Genomic DNA, 16,316 nt, shown 5'->3' with positions numbered 1-16,316 from the left:
AAACATTTGGAACAGAAATAGAAAATTTAGAGAAGCAGATTTGGCCCAACGGATAGGGTGTCTGCCTGCCACATGGGAGGTCCAAGGTTCAAACCCAGGGCCTCCTGATCCATGTGATGAACTGCCCCGTGCGTGGTGCCGATGTGTGCAAGAAGTGCCATGCCATGCAGGGATGTCCCCCGTGTAGGGGAACCCCATGCACAATGAGTATGCCCCGTAAGGAGAGCTGCCCAGCGTGAAAGAAGTGCAGCCTGCCCAGGAGTGGTGCCGTACACATGGAGAGCTGACGTGGCAAGATAACAGAACAAAAACGAAACACAGATTTTGGGTGCCACTGACACAAGTGGACACGGAGGAGCACACAGTGAATAGACATGGAGAGCAGATAACTGGAGGGGGGGGGCGGGGAAGCAGAGAGAGATAAAAAATATTTTTAAAAAATAGAGGAAATTTAAATTAGCATTTGTTCACAGTGATTTTGGGTTTTAGTTTGGGCTCGAAGTTCTGTTTAGGCACTTAAGTAAATTTCCTCATTTTTGCATTTTTTTCTAGCTCTGAAAAATTGGTACAGAATCTTTCATCACAAACTTCATGGTGATGGTCTTGAACTGTTCAGGCATAATGTAGGAAAGATAGTTTCACCAATGTTTTAGAGGAAATACATATCCCAGTTAATAGAACAATGCCGGATCCCTTCAGTCAGTCTTTCCTGCCTCCTCTCTAGAGTGCCCAATTTTTTTGTGGGGACTGTTCAGGCTGCGTTAATGAGGGAGTGAATATTTTTGAAAGGAGAATCCCATTTAAGGTGGTTTGTGCTTCAGTCAGCTTCAGAATATAATTCTGAACCCAAAGAAAGTTTCCATGAGGGAAGACTGTTTTATATGCTTCCTTACTGATTTATAATGTTTTATTGCTAGCAATAGAGATTAGTATATAAAAAGTCTGCTTCAATATAGTTCTACAGTGACTGTATTCCTAAGTATCTCTGGTTGTGGAGCTGGGAAATTTAATAAATAGACTGATCTATAAACCATTTTATTTCTCCTAAATGTGGTAAGAGACGGTGGAACCAATAGATTGAAAACTTTGACCTTTCTAATGCCTTAAGAAATACCATATACTATATTAATCTGCTACTAGGGTTTAACTAGGAGTCACTTAGCCTTGACATCTTATTGTTAACTCACATCCTCACTGGAAGTGTGGTTCAGGGACAGATGCTGTGGAGAAAAGAATGAGCTTTAGTGTGTTGCCCAGCATGCAGCTCTGCTTGTGACTTACTGTCCAAGGTTAAGTGGAGGAGAGTGAAGGTCATGTGTGTGGGACAGTGGAGGGAGGCCTGGGGTGTGGCAGGTTTCTAAGAATTGGGGAAGTCACTTAAGCTGAGTCCTTGCTTCATGTGAAGATAATGACCACCCTCCTTTTTCTTTATAGGATGATTTCTATATGGTTCTAAAACAGAAGGTGGATGTTGTTGTTTTTTTTGACAACTTTTTTGACAACTTTTTTGACAACTTTAAAATTTGCTCCTTCATAGATGGAATTACATTAATATTTGATTAATTCATCCTTTCTCCTCCCTGAGTTATTGCACTTAGCTGTATCAGAAGTTGCTGTTCTTTATCAAAGGCTTCTTGAGATTCCACTATAGGTTTGAAAATTTTCTTGCCTCTAGCTTTATCCACACTATAGATATACATGACCAGATACTTCCATTTTTCTCTTGCATGCCTAAAGCTGGGTCCATGGCTATTCTACATTTGGGTTATTTCACTTGTTTGTGGAGTTGAGGGTGGTTAGTGATACTAACATGCCTAGGGCAGTGAATTTGATGATTAGGGATATATTGTTAAAGTTGGACCAGAAATTGCATCCTTAAGGATTTTCTTTCAGGTCTTAAGTTTTATACTCATTTTACCCGCTGAGTCCCAAGGAGTATCCAAATAATTTTGCTGAAATTCTTTGGCAATTTTAGATCATGAACCTGCATTGGAAGTATAAGACCAGCACATGTGGCCACAGGAGAGAGCTATTTTTGAATTAGTTCAGTTTGCAATAGCTCAGTTTATGTAATTGATCTGAGAGGTGCATTAGAAGCCCCAGAAGAATCTGTCTTAATCATGGAGAAAGGTGACTCATTGGGCAGATACAGGGTAGGTTTTTGCTGTATTGCCAGTATAGGCATTCTCTGTCAGTTTCCAAATGATAAAACACCTTCATTCCATTGTACTGGACTATATATTGTGCCCTTCCTGGCTCATGAGCAGTCATTGAAATAATTGCTATGTGATTCAAGTAGCTGTGGCCTGGCACAATGTGCTTTGAATCCAAGCCTCCTTATTAGCTGGGTGGCATAAAGGAGGTAAAGAAGGTAAAGTTAATGGCTTCCAGTCTTTGAGACTATGATTAGGTTGGTCTTGGACTTAGCTATCTGTCTCTTGACTCACTGGAGACAAGATTTTCTTCCTTGACTTGCCTCTTCAACACTTGATGCTTTGAGTAGGCAGGGGGACTCTATCAAAAATAAAGGGTGTGTGTGGATAATTACAGACCTTTAGCCCCATCCTGAGACTTCTGGCAGAGGAAAAGGAGACTGCAGTAAGAAAAGAGGATTGGCTTACTGCACCTGTCCCTCTTATAGTCAAGGATTCTAGATTTGAGAGTAATGGAAATTCACAGAGAAGAAAAAGGTTAAAATAGTAAGGAATATTAAATTTATGAATTCTTTTCACTGTGTAAGAACATGAGAAAGGGAACTTGATAATCCCTGCTTAGTTCTTTTCTTCTACTCCTCCCTTCCAGTCCTAGACCCTTTCCCTAGCTTATCAATGAACAGCATACCATGCTAATGTATGTATATCTGTTCCTCACTTGGTAAGCTCCACCCCCCATGTAAAATGGAAACTTAAGTCAGCATATCAGAACATTTCCTCACTTGCTTCTGTAGTTGCCCTATGTGAGGTTCCCCCTTCTCTTCTCTCAGCTGAGCTCCCTTCATTCTGAATGGGGTGCTACCTAACTTGTGAATTGCTCAATAAAATAGAGAGATCCTAAGTTTCATGAAGTTTTAAACACTTTTACAAATTCTCTTTTTGTTTTTTTTTTTAAAACCCCTCTTTGTATTTTTTACCTACCTCAAAACAAACCTCTGCTCCTATATAAAATTGTATTGATTAACATTTATAAAATATCAATTATTTGAGAAGATCCTTACTGGTCACCATAAATGCTGAACACTGCAAAGTTAGAGGAAGGGTGGGGCTAGATCGTGGGGGCCATTGAAGGCTGGGGTGAACTTTGGTAGTAAAGTATGTCAACAGGAGGTATGTAGGTGGTCAGATGAATTTGGGAAACCCTGAATTAACTAAATTCAACAGCATTTTTTAAGGCAGGACTTCGCAGAGCTTTTATATTGATATGCATTATTCTGAGCCTCCCAAGTTGGTTGCGCTATGCTGGATTTCCAAACCATGTTTAGACACAAAACTGTTTTTGAGGATTATCTCAAGGGACTAGTGTTCTGTATAGGACACTCTTTGGGAAATGCTGGCCTAGAGCAATAGAGAATTTTAGAGGTTATTGATTGAGAAGATAATATGATACAAGGGATGTTCAAAGAAGAATTTTTCTCTGGCCTTATTCCATAACAGTCTTTTACTTTTCCATATTCCCATACTATTTCCAAGGATGATTGTTTTGGAAACAGCTTTGTTGTAAATGACCTGTAAAAAATGAGTGAAATGCAAAGAATTAACAAGTGTGAGACTATGTAGGTACAGTGTTATTTTCTACTTCTCTATCATCAGCTCTTTTCCCCATGGCATATGCTTGGTACTCAAAGTATAGAAATAATCACCACATTAAAACATTTAATTCTCACAACTATCACATTATACTATTCCCATGATGCATCTGAGGAAAGAGCCTTAAGGATGTGGGACAGTTCTCCAAGGTCATGAAAATAGTAACTGAGTCCAGTCTTAAGAACAGAATAGGGACCCACAGAAGGCCAGAAGCCATGGGTCCTCATATTTTATATTCATATCTTCAGAATAGATAGATCTTTTCTCTCAGTGTTGTGTAAAGATCTAAGACTCAACAGTTGAGGCAAGCATTTTTGGTGTATTTTTTATCCTTGTTGATGAGAATGGGCCATCTTATTGGGCTAGCTGGGTCTGATTCTTTTTTTAAGCTATTTGTATTTTATTGTTTTTCTGAAAGAGGAGAGACATTGCAAACCAAATTTATTTGCTCAGGTATCCAAGGTAACTGAGTACCCACATTCCCCATCTGTCTCTGTTGGGTTGCCAAGCTATGACTAACAATGAAAGATGGGTTTGCTGTTGTTGGATCCTGGGGAGCTGGCATGCAGGTAGGAACACTGGCATGAGGCCTGATGAGTGAAAATGGACTCTCATTGCATCCTGGAGATGGAGGTGCTCGGTGAGAGTCAAAGCCTACGTTCAAAGGCAAAGGGGATTCTGATTTGTAAACCTTGGTTGGACTCTCAGGAGAGGGTATCCTGCCTGGTCTGGGTCCTAACAAGTAAAAAGACTGTAGAGAATTTGAAGGGCTTACAAGGGAGCAGTATGGAAATGATTGTTCATGCACAAAAGGTATCTATTACCCTCCCCCAAAAACAAAACAAAACCCCAAAACTAAAGACATTCCATTTTGCCAAGCAGTGGGAAGAGGGTTTAAGGATGATGGTATGAGTGGAAATGAGAGGTGGTTCTCTGTTGCCAGTAATAACCCAAAGTTGAGCACATTGGCTGCTTAGTGGGCAATGAAAGCAATGCCTGATTGTGGAAATGTGCTACATGAGGGAGAGGAAATGAGGAAGCTAAGCATTCTCCATCTCCAGAAGGGGGGAAAAAAAGGAATTGACAACTTCATCTTCCTAGGTATTGGGGTAGGATACTCTGGGATGAATGAGAATGGACTCACAATGTTCTAGAATCTTGTCTAGGCTGAAGTGTGGAACTTGGATCTTTAGGAAACTAATTTTTTAAAAGATTCTTAGATAGGTGATCCACATACATACTTCCCCAAGTTTTAACTAAAATGATGGCAGTTTCTTCCTTAGTTTATGACTTAATGGGTTTGTTGTTCTGGGTGGTTGTATGGATTGGGGAGGTTGGGGAGTGGGATGTACTTTCTGATTGAGCCTCATGTTTTCAATGAGAGAACGTCATTGTTTTGATAAGAGCAGAGCCACATTTTGTTTTTCTGTGGTTGTTTGCTGAACAGGAAGATCCAGGGTCTGTCCCTGGTAATCCTGCTTCTCCCTTACTCTGTGGCCTCTGTGGTTTTGGTGTCCTCACCCTCTGAGGAGAACATCGGACCTGTCTCAGAGAGGAACTTAGATCCAGTGAAAAGTCACAACCTTGGAAAGCTGCTGAGCTCTGTACAGATACGGGGTGTGGATATTAAAGCTCACAGACGACTCTCAGCTGTTGGTGAGTACAACAGTCATCACTGGGGAGGTCAGTAATTAGGGAGCATTGACTTACTAATGTTTTACAGTAAAATCTGAAGCCATGACTTCAGTCAGCCCTTTCTCTTGTCAAAGCAAAGAGCCCGTATAGATTTTTGGATAAAGTTTAGTTTTTCTTTCCCAGTGATTAATCAGGACTGGTTTTAGGTTGCATGAGGACAAGATAATGGGAGCTACTCAAGATGCCTGAACACAGGAACAGTGTTTAATTTCTTCCCTGGCATTAGCTCGTTTTCTGAACTTAGCTTCTTCCCTGACATTAGCTCATTTTCTAAACATGTCCTGTGTAGTTCCACTTTGTTCAGATTCCGTCCCAGGGTGCACTCTCCACTGCCCTGTTCTTACCATACCTCTTCTTCCCTGCTCACCTCTGCGCTGATTCTTGCCCAGCCATGCTAGCCAACACCGATTTCCCTCCAGGATGCTGCAGCACGAAGGGCTGTAGCATCATTTAGATCCTTTATAATCGCTTAGATTGTATTCTTGTTTATGTTTCTACATATGGTGTTTAAATATCAAGTTATATTGTTTATTTTTCTGAGTATAGATGACAGTTTACTTAAGTATGCAGTGAACATGGTTAATTAAGACTTTATTTTAAAAGAAATTGATAATAAGGGTATTTTGTCATCTCCTTTTAAAATACAGGAAAAAAAAAAGGACTGGGCAGTTTCTAACTTCTGTGACCCTGCAGAGGTCATAATTGTTACTAATATTTACATATTTACAGTGTACCTGTATTAGTCAGCCAAAGGGGTGCTGATGCAAAATACCAGAAATTGGTTGGTCTTTATAAAGTGTATTTATTTGGGGTTGGAGCTTACAGATACCAGGCCATAAAGCATAAGTTACTTCCCTCACCAAAGTCTATTTTCACGTGTTGGAGCAAGATGCTGCTGATGTCTGTGCGGGTTCAGGCTTCCTGGGTTCCTCCCTTCCAAGGTCTTGCTTCTCTTTCTTCTGTGGGCTTACTTTCTGGGGCTCCAGCTTAAGGCTTCAGCATTAAACTCCAACATGAAAAACCCTTAACTCTGTCCTTTGCCATGTCTTTTATTTGTGAGTCCCCACAGACTTAACTCCCTATTGGCACAAGAGATTTACATAATTACTTAATCAAGTAAACCTGTAATCCAATATAATCTAATATGCCCAGAGGAAAAGATCAGTTTACAAACATAATCCAATATTTCTTTTTGGAATTCATCAATAATATCAAACTGCTACGTGCCCAACATGCTTTATGAGGTTGTCCTATAGAGCTAAAAGATACATCAGCTTATTCCTTTTCTTTCTTCATTTTACCTGGGGAATCAGAACCTTAGGAAGGAGAATCAGCTGGTAGAACTTGGTTATGTCCCGTGGACTACCTGATAACTGTGTTCCAGCGGGTGGTCCTTTGGGACGCTGGAGCATTCCCCACACAGGGAACTCCCAACCTCTCACATTTCTTCCCTTTTTAACAGCTTTCATTGCCAGGAATGTCTCCTTTACACAGCACTCAGTCTCCATTTCCTTTCACTCCCGGGTCTGAGTACTGTCCTGTGCAGCTGTGCAGGACAGTGGGCATTTACTTACACATGGCAGCCCCGGCTGTTGTGTGTCCTTGTCTCTCCTGCTCTGCGCCGAGCACCCTGCCCCCCATGACCATTGCTTATGGGCCATGGTTTTCAGACCCTCTGCCCTTCTGGTCTGCCTTGGACACCCTCCAATCTTTCTCTGGTATCAGGGGTTACGGGATGCAATCAGCTGAATGAGGAGGAGACTTGCTTCTTATCCAGAAGTTTTGTTAGTGGAGCCTATGATTGTATGTACTATTGGCAGCCATTTCATATTGTTGACTTTTAATAGTTTGCTAACAGCTTAATTTCTCTTCTCCCTCTCTGCCCACATATACATGCAAGAACATTTATTACAATTTCAGTGAGATTTAATTGACTGAAAATAAACTACATATATTTGAAGTGTCCAATTTATTAGATTTTGAAATGTGTATCTCTGTGAAACCATCTCCACAATTAAGATAATGAATATTTCCATAACTCCTATAATTTCCTTATGCCCCTTTGAAATCCATCTCTCCATCCTCATCCCTAGGTAACACTGATCTGCTTTCTCTCACTATAAATTCAAACTGCTTTGAATAGTTGCTCTCACCCTATACTTGTACAGTGAATTCTTTACACGCTGGACAGGATTCTGCAGCTATCCTTATTAAATTTCACCTTTGTACTTGTGTTCCATTATTCTAGTCAGGATATATATATATATTTAAATCTGATTTATGCATCTAATGTACTAGCTCTCCTTATCTTGATGCACGTCCATGTTTAACAATCTTTTGTCTCTTTTTTTTTTTTATTATTAAAATGTTGATATGGATGGATTTCTATAGCATACTAAGAGCACTTCTTTCTCCAGTTACTAATAATCCAGAAGAAATAATAACATAGGTACTTACCTGTATTGTTACATCTTGCTAAGATCCATGTCCATGGGATGGTTAGAAGTGACTTGTTCTTAGAGTGCCTTTGTTTCTGAGAAGGTAGGCCAGCACAGACCCCAGTTAGGGGCCAGCTTACCACTTCCTGTGTTTCACCCTGGCTAAGCTCCTTCATTAAGGTGCCTCTCTTTCCTTAATCAAGAGGAAGTACATGTGCACTTACCTTCTATTATTGTTAAGAATGAGCAAGTTCAAGTATTTGGCATGCAAAGCAGAGAGAATGTCACTGGGTAGTGCCCATGAACATGAGCTCTGGCAGTTACTGTACACTGATCCTGTTACATCCTTTTCTGTTTTCAAAGTCAAATCTGTCACCCCACATGGGTTTCTTTTGGAATTAATAATAGTGGTGTCTTGTGAATGAGATTTAGTTTTTCTAGGTGTCTGAAATAATTTTCAGCGATAAAAGCTAATAAAATGTGAAACCCAGCAGGACGAAATGGCATTTCTATTTACACCATAGTAATGTCTTTCACACCATGTTAACCAGTCTTTCCTTTTCTTTTTAAACTACATGTCTGCATTTACATCTCAGAAGAAAGACGGGCTATAAATCTTGTCTGCCAGCTACCCAAGTTTAGTAGGAAAGGAAGACTTGGAGTAAGAGTTCTGTGTCCAGGCACAGACTGCCTGTTATTAAAAAACGAACCAACCAACAAAAAAAACAAACTAAAACATTCCTCAAAACTGTGACTTTGGGAAAATTGCTTAAGTTAACCTCTTCCTGCACCAGTCACTGCATCTGTAAAAAAAGAATAAATATGGTATCTAACTTATAAGATTGTTAGAATTAAATGAGTTGATAAATGAAAAATGTTGAGAATGATTTCTGGCACAGTGTAATTATTCAATAAATGTCAGATATATAACAATGGTGACCATAATACTGATGAGAAATAATATTTAGTATCTGTCATTGTTATTTCAGTGTCCAAAAGAAAGAGGTGTTGGAAGGAGAATTCAAAGTTGTAGGATTCTCTTTGTAAGTCACCCTTAGAGAATTGATGGTACTTTCAGTTTGATCAATTCCATGTGATCAGCAAAGTTCTTTTGGACTTCTCTTTTTCAAGTAGGTTTGTGTTTGTGATTATACTATGCACATTCCTAGGTGGTTACCAATCTGATTAGAGAAAATATGGGATCAAGTGCAGTATGGTTGTGGCTGTCCCATTTAAATAGATTTAAACAAACTGTTACTTGATTGCTTTAGTAGTTGCTTGAAAGGCAGCCTGCCAGATTCTACTAGCTGAGCATGTGGCGCAGGCCAGAAAGTGGCTTCTTATGATGGCCAGATGTGAGAGGTGGTCTCTTTGTGCTTGTGGTGGTGGGGATCAGTTGGTTAGAGTGGTCTGCAGACTGCTGGGGTACATCAGGTTTTTAAAGGTGACTCATTGCAAGGAAATACTAGGACCTCTGTCTTTTTTTTCATAACCTTTTAAGATTTAAAATATTTGTGTGTATGTTTTATAACATGCACAATATACTAGTATAGTAGTACAGAAAATAATTTATAAACCAATATTTTGGTGGAGCATGCTCACAGTTTTCCTTATTGATAGGGGCACATGTTCAAAGTAGAAGACTAGCTTAGTGTCTAGGGAAGTGCCTGAAACTGCAGATATAATCATCTTTGTGGAGTAGTGTTGCACAGAGGAAAACTTGCCCCCCCCCCCAGCCACCTGCTGTGGTTTCTGTCAATGTGCCTTGATGGGAAGAAGGTGAGAGTGTGTGACTGGCTCAGTGCAAACCCATCCCAACTGTGGGAGACATAGGAGAGCATGTGACCACGGTCCTATTAGTGTCCTCTTTCTATACTGTGTGGAGGAGCCTGTTCTTTTTTATGTAGCCCTTGGGTTGTTTTAGGACATATGTGTACAACAGTGAACCAGTGGACAGTGTTGTTGCCTAAATAAAAAAGAGCCTTGGTGAGGTCCTTTGTCATGAAGATAATAAGAATTGAGTTCCAGTACCTGACTCAGGTTGGCCTTCTCTGGAAGGAGTAAGTAAAGGTTCTCCCGAACACCATCACTTCAGAATTGTGAAGAAGCATTCCCTTTCCCTACTGAATCAAAGTCGGGTGGAACCAAATCGTCTGTATTTTTTTAAAGCATATTTCCTTTGGCCCCGTGGCACCCCTTCCCGCCTCTTCCTCTCCTGGTTCTCTCTGATAGGTGGGAATTCCTTCACCTCACTTTCAGAATTCTCCCTGCCCGTGCTTTATAGTGTTAATGATGTGCACATCTCCCAGGCCTGCTCTTGATATCTGAATGGGAGTTTAGCACACTTAAAAGTTCCTTTCTCAGTAACAGTGGGTTTTCAGGACAGTTATCATGGTAGGAATTCAGAAGTCTCATTTTGATAGTCAAAACTGAACTTTGGCACTTTGCCTTCCTAGTCCTCCTGAGACAACTTCATACCCTGAATTGAGGAAAGGGAAATGTCAAGTGAAAGGAGTGCAAGAGAGAACAGTGTATTAATGTATTTTTAAAATATTTCCCCTTTTTGTTGACATGAATGATAGGGAACGTTCACAAGTGATGTGTGGCCTTTATTTAATCATCATTGTATACTATCTAATTTTATAAACTTGGTAGAGGAACCACAGAGAAGCTAAGCATCTTGCCTCAGGCACAGAGCTGGCAGTTGGCAAAGATGATATATGCCAGAAACCCCAACTCCATACCCTTTGCGCTTAATCATTTTGGTACACTGCCTTCCTTGAAAGGATGACTACTGGGTTTCTGGCCTGTGAAACTGGGTAGATGGAAGTCCCATCTGCTGAGACCAGAAGGAAGAGGGGAGTGGGGGGAAGAAGCAGACATTCTGGGCAGGCTGAAAATGAAGATTTTTGGGGGCATCTATAGCAGTTTGATAGTGTTTATGAATTCCAAAAATAGATATTGGATTGTGTTTGTAAACTGGTCTGTTCCTCTGGGCATATCAGATTATATTAGATTCAGAGATTTCACTTTTACTTTATTAAATCAAGATTAAGCCTTTTTTTTTTTTTATCACATCATTAGGGCATGCAGGGTTGCGTCTCCACCCCCTTGGTGGGAGTAAAACACTCTCTCACATGTAAGTAAATACATGGAGAAGGAGAACACAGAGTTTAATTTCTGATGCTGGAGTCCAGGGGAGAGAGCCAAGCCATTCACCTGATAGTTTGCAGCTGAAGAGACCAGAGCCCTGAATAGCTGAGAAAGCCCAGAAAGAAACTAGCCCCTAGCCCCTGGGAGAGAGATTAGCTTTGTGTCAGCCTGCACCTGAGAGAGCAGGAAGCTGGGACCACAGAGCCTTGAGGAAGGAAGGCTGAACCCTTGCAGAAGTCACCCACCATCTTGCGTCAACATGTGGCAACAGACTTTAGGTGAGAAAGTACCTCTTATGACACCTTGAGTTGGACTCTTTAGGGCCTGGTAAGCTTGTACCCCAAATAAATACCCTTTATAAAAGCCAATAAAGTTCTGGTCCTTTACATCAGCACTTCTTTGACTGACTAATATAGGACCTATTAACATTTTAGACACCTACTCCCCACCTACCCCCATCATGTGATGTGATAGAGTTGAGAGGTCTTCTTAGCTGATAGAAGGTACTGTAAGCCTTGGGAATGGATGAGGTCAGTCCTCCAGAGGGGAGATGGTTGAGGAAAGGGAAGATTCCCATTATTTTCTTCCTTACCTGAGGAACATTAACCTTTAAAGATCTGGTAGAAGATGAGCCGTCTGGGTGTAGAGGTCTGGGCCAGTAAATGAACTTTACCTGGGGGTGGTGCCTCCTCCCTGGGGCAGTTGGAAATGTAAGATCTTTTTGTTTGGCACTAATGGGGAGGATGGGTGAGGTCCTATGCATTTATTGGGCCTTGACTAGGGATACTGAACAACCTGCAATGTGGAGGACAGTGCTGTATATCTAAGAATTGCTTCCCATCAGGCACAAGTGCATCACTGGAAAGATCTGAAATAATCTTTTACCTTCTTCATAAAGCTCACCTTTATGCTTTCCCTTAGTTTGCAGAGTGCTTTTCTCTGCCTTACACCATAGACCCTCACCATAACTCTAGGAGTTTGGGAGGACAGCTTTTATCATATCCCCTGTTGAGAACTGAGGTCCTGAGAAAGTAGATGGCTTGACCAGGCTCAGGAGTGGTGGAACTTACGCCTTGACACACTTCACCTGCCTCCCACTGCAGGGCTCCTGCTGTTCTGTTCTACCTCTTCTGTGTCTCTGTTGAATCTGGAGAACCTTGGTGTATGGTTTGCACTAATTGTTCCATCTGAAATGGCGGTACCTGCTCTTTGGTACCTGGATTGCTCCTCTGGATGATCACTGTGCAGATGATAATTCATGCTTGGTAAATTCCCATTTATGTACTGTGACTGCAGAGCCAGCCATGAATTTCAGACATATATTCACTGTTCCTATTCTTAGTCTCTCTTTGCACACTTGATGAGCCCCATCTGTGTATGTGTGGGCAAATACTGGCTATAAAATTTGGGCTACAGTGATGGCCTGGGCTTTAAAGGAGATAAGCACACCTGTTTAAATTCTGAGTAGAGAAGCAACTCTGTGACATTAATTAGATGGTTGTCCAGAGATTCTCCTGCCTAAAAATAGCCATCTCCCTGGCTGATCACTTGGTTTAAAATATTACTTTTTTCTCAGCTCTGAGTCACAGACTATTAAAATATACATATTATTTGAGTGAGAAAATGTCATGTTTATCACACCTCCAAAATGCATCTCACTTCTGTTGCCTCCAATTTCCACTACCGTTGCTAGAGTTCAGGGCCTCATACTATCACTTGGGTCTCTGCTGCAGCCTCTTGATTTTGCCTTGCCTGTGTTTCTTTTTACTCCCAAGTCCGTCTTCTACGTTGCCGCTGAGGAGGGGGTGAGAGGGAGAGAGTGTGTATGAAAAGATTTCAGTGTATTTAAATGCTGATGGGGCATTTTCGGGACTTGGAGTTGTCCTGAATTATATTGCAGGGGCAGATGCAGGACATTATATATCCTGCTATGACCCACTGAATGGACTGGAGGAGAGTATAAACTACAGTGTAAACTATAATCTGTGCGGTGCAGCAGTGCTCCAAAATGTATTCATCAAATGTAGTGAATGTGCCACCCTAATGAAAGAGGTTGTTGATTTGAGAGGAGTGGGGTTGGGTGGGGAGTGGGATATATGGGAACCTCTTATATTTTTTTAATGTAACATTTTGTGTGATCTATGTATCTTTTTTTAAAAAAGACAATAAAAATAAATGTAAAAATAAACAAAAGTTAAAAAAAATGTTGATGGAACGGAACCAGTTGGGAGGGAGTGACTGCCTACAGGATATGAGAGTCAGAAAGGGGAGAACTGACAAGAGTGGGTTACTTGACATGGAGAGCTCAAATGACAAAATGACCTCCAAAAGAAGGTAGGATTCCCCTCTTGTTAATTACGACAAGGAGAAAAGCTAGGTGCTGATGCTAGAAGGTTGGTGAATGTGTTGGCAGGAAGTAATGGAACTTTCCAGGCCTTTTCCCCCTATTGCTAAGAGTCCCTGTAATCACAGCACATGGTAGACTCTGAAGTGTTTGGTGAATGAAATGGGGATTCAATATTTCTCATAAGGTAGTGCTCTTCAGCCAACCCCTAGGATAGGAGTAAGGTTCTTAAATTTGGGGAGAAGAAAGTGTGGACATAGACGTGCCGTGCATGCTGCAAGGTAATGCACAGTTGGTGCAAAGGTGTGTGTGTGTTGGGTAGTGAGTTGACTCTTTCTCTCAGGACACATGGCAGGGAATGGGGGTGCTGAAGCTGCAGTTTTTTCCTAAGGAACCTGTGGCAGATGAACATGGTGAGCTACAATGTGGTGTTCCTGAAGACACAGTCACTGCTGCGGTGTCCTTGTGGACATGTCACCCCTCCCCTAGTCTGTGGCCCCAGACTAAGCACCTCACCCAGGTGACCTACCTGTCACAGGATAGAGAGACCATGCAAGAGGAAGTGATAGAATCAGAGACATATCTGGAAGGATCCTTACATTTTTTGGGTCCACTCCTTTATTTTACAGGGAGGATATCTGGGAGGAAGTGGGATTTGCTATGCCCTGCATTGAATTTGTGTTGAGACTCCGAGGCCAGACTCCCAGCCCAGTGCTTCTCCTACTATTAACTTCAGTAGAAAGGCAAAATCCTCGGACCAGGAGCAGATCCTCGTTCTTCTCAGTGTGTATGTCTTGACAGGAACGGAGGAAGACCTTGAGCCTTTGTCAAGGTGAACATCAGATCAATTATAGGTGAATTACAAACAGATCAATTACTAATATCACAGGTGAATTAGTGTGTGAGGTGAGTTTTAAAAGAAATGACTACCTGAATGCTCTGTGTGGGCTCTGTGTGACTATAGACCACAGAACAGCTGAGTTAGTGTTGACGAGGGAGCTAGCCAAAGTAGAAGATAGTTTCATGGAACATTCGGGTGTCTAGCTTGAGAAGGACAGGTATGGTAGATTCTTCAACCAAACTGAAAGAAAGAAAGGTGGCAGACTTAATCACTGAGGAGTTTGTGCTTTCTCATTTGTAGTTTAAAAAGAACCATTTAGGCTACCTTTAAAAAAAAAATTGTAAAGGAAGCATAGTAAGAGAAATTGTGGCTTCTGCAATTTTGTGTTATGTAATAGGTTAGACTCCCTCTACCAAGCACTTGATAATAGTATATTTTAAAGTATGTGGAAAAATGTCCTTTTTCAAATGTAAGTTGGATTTTATTTTGGGGTCTCTTGTGACTGTATGTATATGTATTTCATTTGTTATCTCTCCCAAGTAGAGAGTAAATGGCCCTGAAATGTAACATGTTTTCACATTATTCTTCCTTTAAACAAATAAAGTATAATATTGCAAGCAGGGTTATCACACAGACTGCTTTTCCATTTGTCAGATAAAACACCTCAGAAATCAGGGTTTCATAGTCCATCTTGGCTGCTTAAACAAAGTACCAAGCATGGACTGTTTGGGGAGTAAAGTGATTGGAATTGTTTCTCAATAGTATGCCCTGCCATGTCTTTTGATACAACAGATTTTGACAGGCTCAAAGCAAAAAGAGATTTTCAGCACCTACCCTTGAAGAAAATTCATGAAGCTATTATACCTATAAAACATTTAACCCAAGACAAATGAAAACCTGTGTCCACACGATACTCTGTGTACATGAATAGTTGTGGCAGCATTGTTCTCTAAAGCTGGAAGATGGAGAGCACCCACATGCCCATCCACTGCTGAGTGGATAAACAATGTGGTACCTCCACATAATGGCATATTATTTGGCTGTAAAAAGGATCGCAGTACTAATACATGCTACAACCTGGACAGACCTTGAAAACATTACACTAAGTGAAGGAAACCAATCACAAACGACCACTTATTGTGATTCTATTTATATGCAATGTACAGAATAGGCAAGTCTATAAAGATTTCATGGATCATCGATCAAGTGTCCTAAGGTTGCCTTGGGGGAAAGGAGAGGCTATTGGAAAATGGGGAATGACTGCTAAATGGGTATGGAGTTTCTTTTTAGAGTGATGAAAATGTTCTGAAATTGTGGTGGTTGCACAATTCTGACTATATGAAAAACTATTGAATTGTACACTTTAAATAAATTGTATGTAAATTACACCTCAAAGCTGCAACCCCCCAAAAAAGTAGAAGCACATATATAGAGAGTGGGGATAGCTATTTTAGAGAAGGTAGACAGGACAGACATCTCTTAGGTGATATCATTTGTATCTAGACCTGATAAAGTGAGGACTCAGGTGGGATGTGGGCTAGAGTAAGGAATGAATAATAATTACATTGCGGAGAGCCCTGTCTAAGAGGATTTAGATTTTGGTGGCTACTCACTACCAGTAGAAGAATTCAGTATTCTACTTGTTAACCAATATGCAATAAATCTACTTAATTATTTTAAAAGGCATTTTCTCCAAAATTGTTACCTTTTATTAAATGTAAAGTTTTAAATAATATGAGGATTTAAAAATAAAACACAGCCTGGGTTTCACATAGGATTGGATCCTAGGCTAATGTGTATCCTGGTGGAACTGAGGCCAAGAACCAGCAAGGCAGGTGAAGCCTAAAGAGAGGAGTAAAGAAGCAAATGACCTAGGGGTGGTTGAGCCCACCTCCAGCTCAGCGTACACAGCACTCTGATTTCACATCTGGCTTCTGGAGGCATTGCCCAGTGCCTGAAATGACCCACTTCCTTCGACCCTTTCCCTGTGTCTGTCCTCCACTTGTCAGGAAGCTGGAAGATGTCTCAGCAAAAAGCATCAC

The 16,316-nt window shown here is 40.9% G+C and overlaps 1 protein-coding gene across 1 annotated transcript in view; it reads left to right on the top strand.

Moving 5' to 3' along the window:
* MYO5B (myosin VB) overlaps positions 1-16,316 on the top strand; it is a 373,786-nt gene that overhangs the window by 159,916 nt on the left and 197,554 nt on the right. The window lies entirely within an intron of this gene.

This window comes from Dasypus novemcinctus, chromosome 16 (assembly GCF_030445035.2).
Source record: "Dasypus novemcinctus isolate mDasNov1 chromosome 16, mDasNov1.1.hap2, whole genome shotgun sequence".
NCBI lineage: Eukaryota > Metazoa > Chordata > Mammalia > Cingulata > Dasypodidae > Dasypus > Dasypus novemcinctus.
This window is presented reverse-complemented; position numbering and strand designations above follow the sequence as displayed.